The sequence below is a fragment of the Cupressus sempervirens genome, chromosome 4 (assembly GCF_028749045.1).
Source record: "Cupressus sempervirens isolate cs-2001-9-10 chromosome 4, ASM2874904v1, whole genome shotgun sequence".
In the NCBI taxonomy this organism is placed as follows: domain Eukaryota; kingdom Viridiplantae; phylum Streptophyta; class Pinopsida; order Cupressales; family Cupressaceae; genus Cupressus; species Cupressus sempervirens.
The window spans coordinates 90,498,456-90,512,265 of NC_143121.1; the positions used below are offsets into that span (position 1 = coordinate 90,498,456).

The window sequence follows — 13,810 nt, forward strand, 5'->3', positions numbered from 1 at the left end:
TCAATTGGTTCCCACAGATCACGAGTAGAAGATGGGTTTTGGGCTGGTGACAAGCATAGGGTTGAGGACCGAGTCAAGATCGATGATAGGGTGGACATGATAGGTTATATTGGATCCCATGATAGGCCAAAGAGACCCACCTTTTTGAGACCATAGTTGGATGTAGTTAGTACTACGTCTGAGGCTGCACCATTTGTTGATGATGTTGTTGCTTACTTTGTGGAGTTTGACGCTCTACCTAAGGCACTGAAGGACAATTTGAATTTTAATATGTATTTGACACAAGTGCATAAGCATTCTGGAGGAAGGCCAACTCTTGAAAGACAACGGCCTAGGCAGACTGAGCTACAATAGGTGGCTAGTAAGATGGCATTGGCTCATTTGACAAGAGTGGTAGAATGACTGCCAGAGCTTGGGTTCACAAGCTTGACACCTACCTAGCCTTGCATCCTGTGACTAAAAAGGAAGCCATCAAATTGGCAGTCCTACACCTTGATGGAGTTGTGCATTATTGGTGGTACCACAGTTTAGTATCCCTTCATCATGAGCAAAGCACATCATATCAGGGGTTCGTTGGCACATTCATAGAGCGTTTTGACAAGAAGGATCCCAAAGTTTTTTTTCAAAGAGTTGGCTTAGTTATGGCAGACAGCTAGTTTGGAGGCATTTATCAGTTAGTTCCAGAGATTGTCAGTGATGGTTTATGACATATCAGAGAGGAGGAGAGTTATGCTCTTTATTGAGGGTCTCGCTGAGCCACTCAGTGGTTGGGTTAAGTCATTGAACCTGCCCTCACTACAGGAAGCCGTCAAGAAGGTTTAGAACTTAGAGGCATCGACACCTAAGGGAAAATTCTCCTCGAAGCCTTCTAGTTCATCTTACGATAGGATAACACCTAGGAGAGCAAAAAGATGAATCTAAGTGACCTGTGGCAGCTTCCTTGGATTGGGATACAATTAATGATTTGAGGAGGAAGAAATTCTGTTTCTACTATAGGGGTTACTAGGATGTTGACCATGATTGTCTTATGAAGCCTAAGGGCAAAAATAGGATGATGAAGTGGTTTTATGATGACGAGGATGGTGTTGATGTCCTGTATTAGCTAGCAGAGTATGAGCGGGATGGATATAGCACTATTGACGATGAGGTTGAGGTAGATGATTCCAACCTCAAGGTGGCTTACCTATCTAGCATAAGGAAAGAGGGAGCTTTCCAAATGTATGGGCTCATAGCAGGATAACATGTGATTGCATTTTTTGATACCAGAGCCACTCATAATTTTGTTGATGCTCATTTGGTTACTAGGAGGGGTACACAGACAGAGGGTTTTGAGGGCTTATGGGTACAGGTGGCTGATGGTTACACTTTGAGGTGTAACAAGATGATTTTAGATCTTCTAGTAAGGCTTAGTACATATGCATTCACAACAGATTTTTATGTTGTAGACATTGGTGGTATGGATATAGTTCTTGGCATGGCATGGCTACATACTCTTAAGGACATCTACTTGGGCACTAAAAAGATGGAGATGAGATTCATCAAGGATGGGAAGCCACAAATCCTTCTTAAGGCTATAAATAATGAAGAGATTAAGCATATATCACTTAGATGCATGCAACATTTGGTATGCCATGAGGATGTTATAGATTGGGTGGTTGAGTGCAGGATCATGCCTACCTTGAAGAGTACTGATGAGCCAGATTATCACCCAGATAGTCAGCAATTGAGAACTAAACACTCTAAGGTGTTTAGTGATTTACCTCTTGGTAGACCTCCAGATAGGGGAGTAGAGCATATCATAGAGATAGAGGAGGGTACTAAGCCCATCGTGATTACACCCTATCAACATTCAAAGCGGCTCAAAGATGAGATTGAGAAGACCATACATGAGCTCATTGACATGGGTTATATTAGGCATACTAAGTCTCCATTTTCTTCTTCAGTAGTATTGTTGAAGAAGGATGGTAGTGTACATATGTGTATAGATTACCGAATGCTGAATAAAAAGACTATTAAGAATGGGTACCTGATTCAATGGATAGATGAGCTCATTGATGAGTTGCATGGGGCAAAGTACTTCTCAAAGATTGACTTGAGATCGCGATACCACCAGATTCGAGTTAGAGAGCAGGATATAGAGAAGACCACATTCAGGTGCCATTGTGGACATTTTGAGTTTCGAGTCATGACCTTTGGCTTGACAAATGCTCCAGCTACTTTCAAGTCTATTATGAATAGGGTGCTTCATAGTCAGCTTTGCAGATTTGTGTTGGTGTTTTTTGACGACATCCTAATCTATAGCAAGACTTGGGATGATCGTGTTGCTCATTTCGATATAATCTTGGGTATTTTGGATAGGGCTTCCTTGTACACCAAGGAGTCCAAGTGTGCTCTTGGCATGAAAGAGTTACTTTACTTGGGAGATATCATCAATGTTGGTGGAGTTTGCATGGATCCTGATAAGATTTGTGTTATCATAGAGTGGCCCACACCTGAGAACTTAATACAACTAAGAGAGTTCATTGGTCTTTTTGCTTGAATTTGTGGCAAGATTCTCCCGACATGTAGCTCCCCTTACAGATTTGACCTACAAGGGTGACTTCTAGTGGACTGCTTAGGCATAGGAGTGGTTTGAAAGGTTTAAGTCTATTATGACTTCGTGCTTGATGTCAGCTTTACCAGATTTTCGAGACACTTTGATTTACATTGTGATGCTTCTGGAGAGGGTATTTGAGCACTTTTATCCTTGGATTGACATCACATAGCCTTCAAGAGTAGAAAGTTATGGGAACCTGAGAGATTGTTTAATGTTTACGATAAGAAGATGTTGGCCATCATGCATGCTTTGGTGAAATTCAACCAATATTTAGTGGGCAACAAGTTTTGCATTAAGATTGATCATAAGAGCCTGAGACATTTTCTTGGATAGAGGGACTTGAACGTGACACAACAAAAATTGGGTTAACAAGCTATAATCATTTGATTTTGACATCTCTTACATCAAGGGCACTCAGAATGTTGTTGCAAATGCTCTTTTGAGGAGGCCTCACTTATGTGTAGTTATTGAGATTGCTGATGATTAGATGCGCTTGATTAATGCTAAGTATGCCAGGGATCAGTGGGTTCAAGCATTATTTATGATAGTATTCAAGATAGCAGTTGTTCTCTTGCAAATGAGTTGATCATCTACAAGGGAAGGATATATCTGATTCCAGGGTTAGGCATCTATGAGATTATCCTACGAGCATTCCATTGTTCTCCTATGGCCGGTTATCTGGGGTTCTTCAAGACATACAGACAGGTAAGGGAGAGGTTCACTTGGAAGGGTTTGAAGTCTGATGTTCAGTATTATGTTCAAGATTGTTTTGTTTGTTAGCAGAACAAATAGGAGCACCCTTATCTTGCGAGATTATTGTAGCCACTTCCTATTCCTAAGAGGAAGTGGGAGAGTATTTCCATGGATGTTATTGTTGGCTTGCCTAAAGCCCAAGCAAAGACTACATTTATGTGGTAGTGGATAGGCTCATGAAGTATGCTTATTTCTTTCCCATTACCACTACCTATTCGGTTGTGGAGCTAGCTAAGTTGTTCTTCTGGGAGATATTCAGGTTGCATGGTCTACCCCAGACCATAGTGAGTGATCATGATAGTAGGTTTATGAGTTATTTTTGGCAAGATATTTTTAGATTATATGGGACACACTCGTAGACAGATCGATAGAATGAGATTATGAACAAATGGGTTGAGGTTTATTTGCGGAACTACGTTTCTTCTCTCTTGGGTGAAGTGGATTTATCTATGTGAGTACTGTTGCAATTCCACTCACCATATGACCATCTAAATGTCTCCCTTTAGAGCTTTATATGGATATGATCCTCCTAGCTTTATGCATTTGCTGTATAGTGATAGCAGAGTGCCGAGTGTAGGGGATATGTTACAGGATAGTCAGGATATTGTTAGATCTTTGAGCGATAACATACAAAGGTCACAAAATCAGCATAAACAGTATGTCGATCAGCGGAGGACAACTTATTGTTTCAGGTGGGTAACATGGTTTACTTGATGCTGCAACTAGATTGGCAGTCTTCTATTAAGAAGAGTGGAGCAAAAAAACTTAAGTTGTGTTATTATGGCTCCTTCCGTATGGTAAGGCATGTTGGTGAGGTGGCGTATGAGTTGGATTTGCTCGAGGATAGCTAGATTTATAATGTATTGCATATTTCGTGCCTTAATAAGGCTTTTGACAGACATGTGGTGCCATCTCTAGTGTTATCTCCTTTAGACGATGAGGGAAGACTTGAGTTGATTCCATAAGCGATTCTTAATACTAGAGAGAGACAACTACAAAGGACTATCAGAGAGTTTTTGGTTAAGTAGCAGGACATACTGGATAAGGATGCTACTTGGGAGCCTGAGAATACTCTTAAGCACCCTAGATTGCGATTGCTTGAGGACAAGCAATCTTGGGGAGGGAGGAATGTAATGTCCCCATTTTAGCAAGTTTTTGGAGTTCGGATTTGTCAACCCATCATTGCGACCCTTGCGAGTTGACATTTGGTTTTGGGGGTCCTGGTTGCAGATTTGCTATTTTTGGACTTACTATTGTTAGTAAGTCACTTTTGGCTAGTTTCTTTTTTTGGCAAAGCAGTAGTGGTCATGGTGGTTGCTTGTCATTTCTCTATTGGGTTCTGGATGAGACATTTTTTTTGAAGTCATATTTATTGCAATTATAATGAGACCTTATAATTATTAAATGTACTTATAATTATTAATGTGCTTTATATTATAAAGTAATCGGACTTTATATCATAAGCAATGTTGAAGTGAAAAGCGTCATGGAGAAGTTAGGTTGCACAAAAAGCATTATATTATGGCTTCATTCAAAGAGAAAAAGACATTTTGAATATTATATTATTGCTTTTTCTTACCTAGCTGAGGGTTTCTGGAGTTTGTGAATTTCTTGAGAATTGCATTCCTTGCAAATTGTGCTGAAGTATACAATTTGCAAATTTTTCCTACTGTTCTAGCTATATCTAAGGACAGTTGATGCTGCAGTTCATATTGAAGATCAAGAAGAAAAATTTGAGTTTGATTTTGCATCCAATGCTCAGGAAAATCGCTGGAGGCGTTTGAAGGAAATTGTTTTGAGTTGAATTTGATCTGCTATTTTTCATACTTGGGTCTATGTTTGGACTTTTTGTAATGTCCCTTTTTTTGGCTAGTTTGTGCAGTTGATGGAGTTAGCTCATCATAGCTACCCTCGTGAGCTGACATGGTGTTTTGGGGTCTTAGTTGTGAACTTACTATTTTTAGTAAGTCTATTTTTGGTAGTTGCTATTTTTGGCAGTGTAGTGGGCGGCTTTTGCAATTGGTCATCACCTACAGTTAATAAAGTAATAATTGCATGAGTTCTTATTTATTTATTAATCATTGAGTTGTATTATTATAATAATGACTTTAAGAGATTTATAAAAAGCGTGTTGGAAAGTTTCTAGTGTTGAGTTCTTTTGGAAAACATCCACAATTTCTGAAGTGGAATTTTTAAGGAAATTTTGGCCAATGAAAGGTTATAAATGAGAGCTCATTTCATTGGGAAAGACATGCTTGATTATATATTTGCTTTTGTGCCTTTGTGACTTTTTCCTAATTTCTGACCTGTGAACCCTTGCTGAAGTATAAGGGTCTCGTCTGAGAAGTTCTTGGCAATAGTGCTGAAGTATACAATTGGGCAACATTCTCCTACTGTATTTCTGTATCTAAGGAGAGATTCATTTTGTAGTGTGATTTGAAGGAAGATTATTTGGTGGAGTTTGAATTGGGTCTGAAGCTGAAAGTTGTTCTAAGATTGTTTGCTAATCCCTGCTGTTGTATAGCAATCTACCATCACTCCTTACTGTATTACTGTGTCTAAAGGAGGAGTTTGTTTGTGGTAATTGTCTGATTTTAATTCTTGGAGATTGCTACTGAAGCTGGTAAGATATTGGTATCTGCTGTTGTATATTCCTGCCCGTGAGGTAGTTCTGGAAAATTATTGTGTTCACATTAAGGCTACTGTCACCCTTTCAAACAATGGTTGCCACTTTTCTCTACCGTTGCTGCCTTGGGAAAGGCTGTTAGTCAACGTTGAGGGCCTATGTTTCTTTCCACAAGGCCTGAAATTCGAGGGCGTACAGTATATTGCAGGGTCCTATTGCATGTTTCACGGCCACCAGTAAGGGCCTGTAGTCATTAACTAAGGACCTGCATTCTGATTGAAGATTGCACTTGGAATTTGTGTGATTAAAGACAACAAATCTTGATGCCAAGTAGACTCCTGAGTTGGTGTTTGATGTATATGATTGGGTGACTGAAATTCTGATTTGGAATGCCTGTGATTGATTATTCTTCAAGTTTCTTGTGACAGTGCACTGTATTTGGTGTTTAAGCTTACTATAATCTTCTACAGCTGGGGGGCTACACATCCAAGCATTAACACCATTGAGCGTGTGCATTCTCTGCCTACATGTGGGACAAGACATGGCATAGCATGTTATAGGTTTATTTTGTTTTAAGTTCCTTTCCCTCAAATTGTAGACAATAACTCTGCTGCAGTAAGCATTCTATAAGTTGTTAGCTGGCTTAAATTTTGAAAAGTTTTAGAACACTGGATAAGGAAATAGAATTTCCATGTAGAAGCTTTGAATTGGGTATTGTAAGCACTAATTGCATTCTCTGATTTGGTTTCACAATTTTAAAATAAATACAATTCAATGATATCTATGGAGCCTACCAAGTGTTTGACGAAATACCAAACACTAAATTGTTAAGAAAATTCGGTGTTTATTAGTTGATGACCAGCAGGGGTTTTTACACTTTTTATAGCATCTGCAACCATTGTTGTCAGTAAATGTTATGTAGTCGACGGGTTGATGTCGTCGATAATTGTTATGCAACCGATGGGTTGATGTTGTCAGTAATTGTTATGTAGCCGACGGGGCTCTTCGGGAAGGTTCTTCGGGATGTTATATGTACAACTTTGGATCATTGTTGTAATCATCATTATAAGCATAATGTAATGTCTTTGGCATATGCGAATAATAAAAGGAGTACTAATGTTACATGTTCTTGTTTCATTGTTTGTATGCATTAATTCATTTACCCCATACAGTAAATATTTGGTGCCGTTGCCCGATGGACTTGGAACAAAGGCAGAGGAATGAAGAATAATGCCGAATCAGCTGAACAAAAATAAGAATAAGCTGAAGGAAAAAGATGAAATGCGCACAACACAAGGGAATTTAATTTTGGCACAATAGGCCGAACGCAGATGAAGGTTTCAACAGATTGCTGACGAACACCGAAGCACTGAGTAATTGTTGGAAGAGACTCGACAGTGGTTGGATTTGGTGGAAGAAGCAAGGGAGGGATTTCTTAACTTGTATACGCCGAGGGATGAGAATCCAGACGGAAGGGGATTAACTCACAAGGCTCGGATTGCTGATGGAGCACGAGCATGGAGTGAACTCTTCATCCGAGATGTAATTCCGGAACGGATAGCTTCACTTGACAAAAACCCTTCTTCACCAAATAGCATGACTGTTGGAAATAAACTGATTGTTCAGAACAGTGCGGGTGTGCAGAACAGTGCGAGGGTGCAAAACAACGCGGGTACACAACAAGTACCTCCAACTCGAATAGTAATGGCTCGACCAAAGGAAAAATTGCCAAAGTTTGATGGTGATGGAACTGTCGATCTAATTAGACACTGTAAGACATGCGAAACAATTTGGACAGTGAATGGCGTAACTGACACAAATGGATGGGTGTGACAATTTTCGGCAACCTTAAGAGGTGTAGCAATTGATTGGTTTGTCGATACGGATCCCAAAAAATTAACCAATTGGGCGGAAGTTAAAAAGGAATTTATCATCGAATTTCAATTGCTATGCAATGACAATGAGATCGTAGCAGAGATATACAACATAAAGCAAGGAAAAAATGAAACAGTTTGAGTATATGCCAAAAAATTAAAAGAATTAATAAACAAGATTGAAAGTAAGCCAGCAGATGGGTTGCAAAAGAGATGGTTCATTGAAGGACTACGACCGAAGTTACAGAAAAAAATGAAGATTGTGCCCCCATTGTCATACACCGAAGCATACAATTTGGTGATGGATTTGGAAAGTGATCAGAAAACAAAAAAGAAGAAGAGTAGCTCATTTGATTTAGATGGCGACTTCGTCTTCGGAAGAAGATAGTAGCGATGACGAAAGGGCAGCAAGAAGGTCCATTCTTCAGAAGGATATGATCCGAATGATGAAGGATTTTAAGAATATGTAGAAAGAGACGAAGGGAAACAAGTTGTGGTGCACAGAATGTAAGACCGAAGGTCACACGAAGGGATCTTGTCCAAAGAACCAGTTTTGCGAGATCTGCAAGATCATGGGACATTCCACAAAAGAATGCCCCTTCAATATGGAAACAAGAGGATCTCAACAAGTGCTGCTGACTAACGAGGCTTTTGCATCAGGAGGGAATGAGAACGCTAGTAGTGAGGGTGCCACGTTTGGAGGGTACAAAAATAATAGACGAGGGCAAAACAACAATGTCAACAATAATAATGGGAGCCATAGTCGAATTTAGTACGATGCAACCGGCCGCCCGATGGTACAATGCTGAGCATTCAATTTGTGGGGCCAGTTTGCCCGAAACTGTACATCAGCGAACGCACCAAAGTTGTTATGCAGATGGTGCGGTTCAGGAGATCATGAAGATGCCAAGTGCCCGAAATCAAGAGTGAACTTGATCACCATTGGGACAGATGAAGAGGAGGTTCTGCAATCACACAAAAACAAGCAAAATTGTACCTTGACCCGACAGAAGAAAAGAAGAGACTGGAGGAAGTGCGGATGGAAATTGAGAAAGCAACACAGGCAGAGAAAGCACACTTGAAGGACACCACCGATACCTCAGCAAGGAACTGTGCGGAACAAAACATCATACGACAGATATTACAAACTGAAATACTAGTCAAGTTAAATGATCTGATCCTCACAATGCCTCAACTACGGACAACACTCATGAACATAGCCCCAATTGTTAAATTACCAGGAGAACACGGAAGGGAGAAGGAAAGTGGAGCAAGTACAACAGATCCAATGCTGCTAGCGCTCACATTCGGAAGGCATCTGCCAGTAGTCGAGACGGGCAATCAGGGAACTGTTTTGATAGACACAATTGTGGACGGAGGGTCAGGTGTGAATGTGTTACCAGAAGATGTATGGAAAAAATTAGGACAACCTACGCTGTGGCCACCAACAATCTAGTTACTAACTGAGGACCAACACGACATTAAACTTCTTGGCATCCTGATGGCACAACCAATAACTATTGGAACACAACCATTCCTATTCGATTTCTTCGTCATCTCGCTGAAGAGGAGAGGATATGATGCTATTCTTGGATGGAGTTGGTTGGTACAAGAAAAAGTAAAACATGACTGAAAACGAAATACCCTATCAATGGAGCACGGAGGCAGAAGATTCATAATTGACCTGCACACACAAATGGTAGGTGAGGAGGCAGGGTCGTCAGATTCTGAAGGAAAAGGTGGAGGGGATGACAAGGGGAAGAAGAGAATGGAATTTGATGAAGAGGGAGTATTGAGACTGGAAGGAGGGTCAAATGAGGATGACCTAGATTCGGTGAACGGACTATTTCACTGGTAGATGGAGAATTACGAACTCTTCCTGAGCTGCAACATGTTGGGCGTTGAAGAAGAAAAAGGAAGAAATGAGTTCCCAGAGGAATATAGTGAACTAAAGGAAGGAGAAACACAAGTGGATGAAACACCGGCCCATACGTTCAGTGAAGATAAGCTGATAAAATATGAAGAGGCCACAATACAAACCATGAACCTCGGAGATGATATTGAACCAAAAAACATATTGGTGGGAGAAGAGAGAGCTTTGACCTAGGCGGAAAAGAGAAGAATACAACGTATGGCTGAAAATTTGTAGGAAGAGACCTGGAGGTGCACCATACAGCAAGCACAAGGCAAGGGAAAAATACCGTTTAGACTGGAGGCTCCGTATGGACAAGGAGCTACCACTGTATGACCTTCTGGAAGTAGGCAAGGAAGTACTGTACGACCTAGACAAAGCAACTATACGGATTCAAGAAAGGACTGTACGAACCAGCTAGGATACCGTATGGACAAGGAGCCACCACCATACGGCCATGTAAATGCCTACCGTACAAACATGAGAAGTACTATATGGCCAAAGAGGTGTACCGTACAACAGTATGACAAACAGATGAAGGGGAAGTCATGTCTAAGCATTACACTGTACGACAACCATACGAGTAAGGCTTAAGGAAAGCAGAAAGGAGGGTACGCCGTATGACCATCTAGTGCAGGGTATGTCTTATGGACTTGGAGCATAGGGGAATAAATTAGGACACACCGTACGGCCATGGTTGGGAAAGTTGCAGAAAAGGTAAGCACTATATGATTGTATGACTAGATTGCTTGAAGGTTGGGTGACGACACGACGAAGGAGAAAGTCCATACGGCTTACTCGTACAGACACTGGTAGTAGGAGAGCCATATCGTACGGCAGCAAAATTCGGAGTGGGGAGGCCGTACAGTAGCAGGAAGATGTTACGGCTATGGCAGAAGCAATCCATTGTGTAGTTGTACATTGGCAATGAGGTTGTAACATAACAGAGAGAGACCATCATACAGATACAGAAGAAGGGTGACAGAAGGTTTTCTATAAAAAAAAAAATGACTACAGATTGAAACAATTTGGAATGAGTAACACATAATGCCAAAGCGAAGGAAAAACATAAGCAGTTGCCAGAAAGAGTGTGGGATCGGAAGAAAATCACAAAAAAGGTGTGTTCCATGGAGTTTTGTGTGGGTTTGGGAGTGCTAATTTGGTCTTGGCGGTGGGGGCGTTGCCCCTCGATCCCGCCCTATATCACGTCAGGTAGTGCGCCTAGGGCTCTGCCCAGGACTCCGCGGGGGCGCTCCCCCTCGACTCTGTTGGGGGCGATGCCCCCTAGACCCTCAGTCGGTGCAGTTATCAGTCGTGAGAAGTGTGACCAGTTGATGAGACCTGGAGTTGCAGACATAGTGCAGACATAGTGTGCCAAAGGTGGAGAGATCAACGAAGCAAGCCTTTGGAGAGGGGTGATACGCTTTGAGGTACTTGGAGTAGGTGTTGGACGTGAAGCTGTCTTGGTGGATACATAGAGACCTCGGAGGAGCTGATCATCCAATTGGAGGCAGTACAATGACACTTGGCTCAGGGTACCTAGGAGTTGGAAGTAGAGAAAGTGGCACGGGTGGCTATCTAGGTCAGCTTGACTAAGGAGACAGTGTGTATTGGAGATTAGTTTGGTGTAGGCACGGGATGAATGTGAAAGTGGTGTGATGGAAACATATCTATCTTGTTGTAGTTAATCAGTTAATGTATTCTGTTTTGTTAATCTGTCTTGGATATTTTGTAATTGTCGTCTGGAGACGACTTTTTTCTTTTGGGGGGGATGATGTCAGTAAATGTTATATAGCCGACGGGTTGATGTCGTCGGTAATTGTTATGTAACTGACGGGGTCCTTCGGGAAGGTTCTTCGGGATGGTATATGTACAACTTTGGATCATTGTTGTAATCATCATTATAAGCATAATGTAATGTCTTTGGCATATGCGAATAATAAAAGGAGTAATGCTGTTACATGTTTTTGTTTCATTGTCTGTATGCATTAATTCATTTACCCCATATAGTAAACCATTACATGTTCCAGACGTCATTGGTTGAAGGCTGGGTGAGTGCAATTAAGGCTTGCGATCTCTAATTAAGGAGTTGCAATTAATATTCTCACTTGCGAATTTGATATAGAGACTAGCGAATTACTCAAGGGGCCTACAATTTGGTATTTGGGGTTGCATTTTGTATAAAGGTAGGCATCTGGAAATTTCCTAGGATCACGCCCTGCTGGTGCATATACAAAGACACCATTCCCTGCAGCGTTTGATCAGGAAGAGGCTCACAATGCCAATAATGTCACAATTATTTCTAGGTTCTAGTTTGATATTCAATAAAGCTATTAGCATTCCCTATTTAATTTGGTGTAACTGATAAATTACATTCAATAAGAGTAATCAGTTGTGCATGAAGTATTTCCTTTCTTCTAATTGCATTTTTTCTATTGTCTTCAAATCTGAAAAACAAAAAAAAAAGCATTTATTCCACAAAAACAAAAAGATCAGAAAAACCAAAAAAACCAAAAAAAAAGTCCTTTCACACTTTTAGCATTTTTCGTGAGAGATAAGATAGGGTCTTTACATTTTAGGTGACTGATCTTAGGTGTACAACCACTCCAAGCCTCCTCAAGAGTCTTCCCCTTAACAATCTGTGTGAGAGATTGATTAAGGAGATAGATTGTGGTGAATACTGCTTCTGCCGAAAATTTCTAAGCAGCACTGATGTGCCACATCATGGACTTAGCCATTTCAGTTATAGTGCGGTCTTGATGTTTAACAATGTCATCCTATTGAGGAATGTAAGGTGTGGTTAACAGGCGTTTGATGTTGTGTGTATTACAAAAGTTGGAGAAAGCATTAGAACAAAATTTCTCCCATTATCTAACCTAAGAGTGACTATAGGACAAGCTAATACTTTTTCGACTAAGGCCCTAAAATTTTGTAATACAATAAACCCATTAATTTCTTTGTAAGTATACTTTATAGAACAAGAACCACACGAAGGAATTCCAAGCTCCATATTGTCTATATCTCTAGGGATGGATCGATATCTGTTGTTGGACTTAGATCTGCTCCTGTTTGAACAACTCATGCTGCTTGATTAATAGCATAATCAACTTCTTGATGAGCATTTGTTAGCTGTGCATCTATATGTGGAGCTGTAACTTGATTTGGAGATGCTTCTACTTCTTTCTCCATCCGTGATGAACTCTAGTGTCATTGTTTAATAAAGTATAATCACATGTTACCACTAAGATCATCAACAAAAAGAAAGAAATAATTGGCACTAATAACAAAAGATGTATTCTTTAGACCACATATAACAATGTGAACCAATTGGAATACCTATGAGGTTCGCCACAAGTGATCTTTGAATGGTTCGTGAGTCACTTTCCAACCTAACAAGCTCCATAAACTTAGTGATTTTGAGTTTGAATCTCAAGTGAGCCAAGAATTGGATTCTCTTGAACAAGTTGAGCAAGATAGTGAATGTTCTGGTGGCCATATTGTTGATGCTAGAGACTACTGATAGAAGATGATTTAACTTCAAACACATGCTCAAGAGAATCTCATGTTTCTACAAGTTTGTGTAGAACATGAACCTCTATGCCAATAACCATAGTAGTGTGAGTCACACGATCAACAATTGAACACTTGTGTGAACTAAAGACCACATCAAGCTAAGGAGAATGCCACATAAGAGAAGATTTAGCTCCATACTATCAACATAGTATACATTGAGGAATATGAGATTCCTACCACCAGGCCTTAGCAACAATAGTATACTCTTCTCAAAAAATGCATAATCAGTGAAAGGGTGAGAAGTATTAGTATTTGTATAAAACAAATATAACCAGAACTAATGAAAGACATAGATTTATAAAGAGAAAATAAAATTGTCAGAATAACAATACAAGAACAATCTCTGATGTAAATGCTCAAAACATAATAGCATCAATATTTCCTAATATGCGATACATAAGAGCTAGCCTGTTTATATAGGCAAGAGCTGGGAGGATACTTGGACAAGTGTCTCAACTTGGAGGAAGTAGAGGTCT

General features: G+C 40.3%; 1 protein-coding gene across 2 annotated transcripts in view; it reads left to right on the top strand.

Moving 5' to 3' along the window:
- The window catches only part of FDC2 (2Fe-2S ferredoxin-like superfamily protein), a 264,499-nt gene that overhangs the window by 128,673 nt on the left and 122,016 nt on the right, over nt 1–13,810 (top strand). The gene's annotated exons all lie outside the window — the stretch shown is intronic.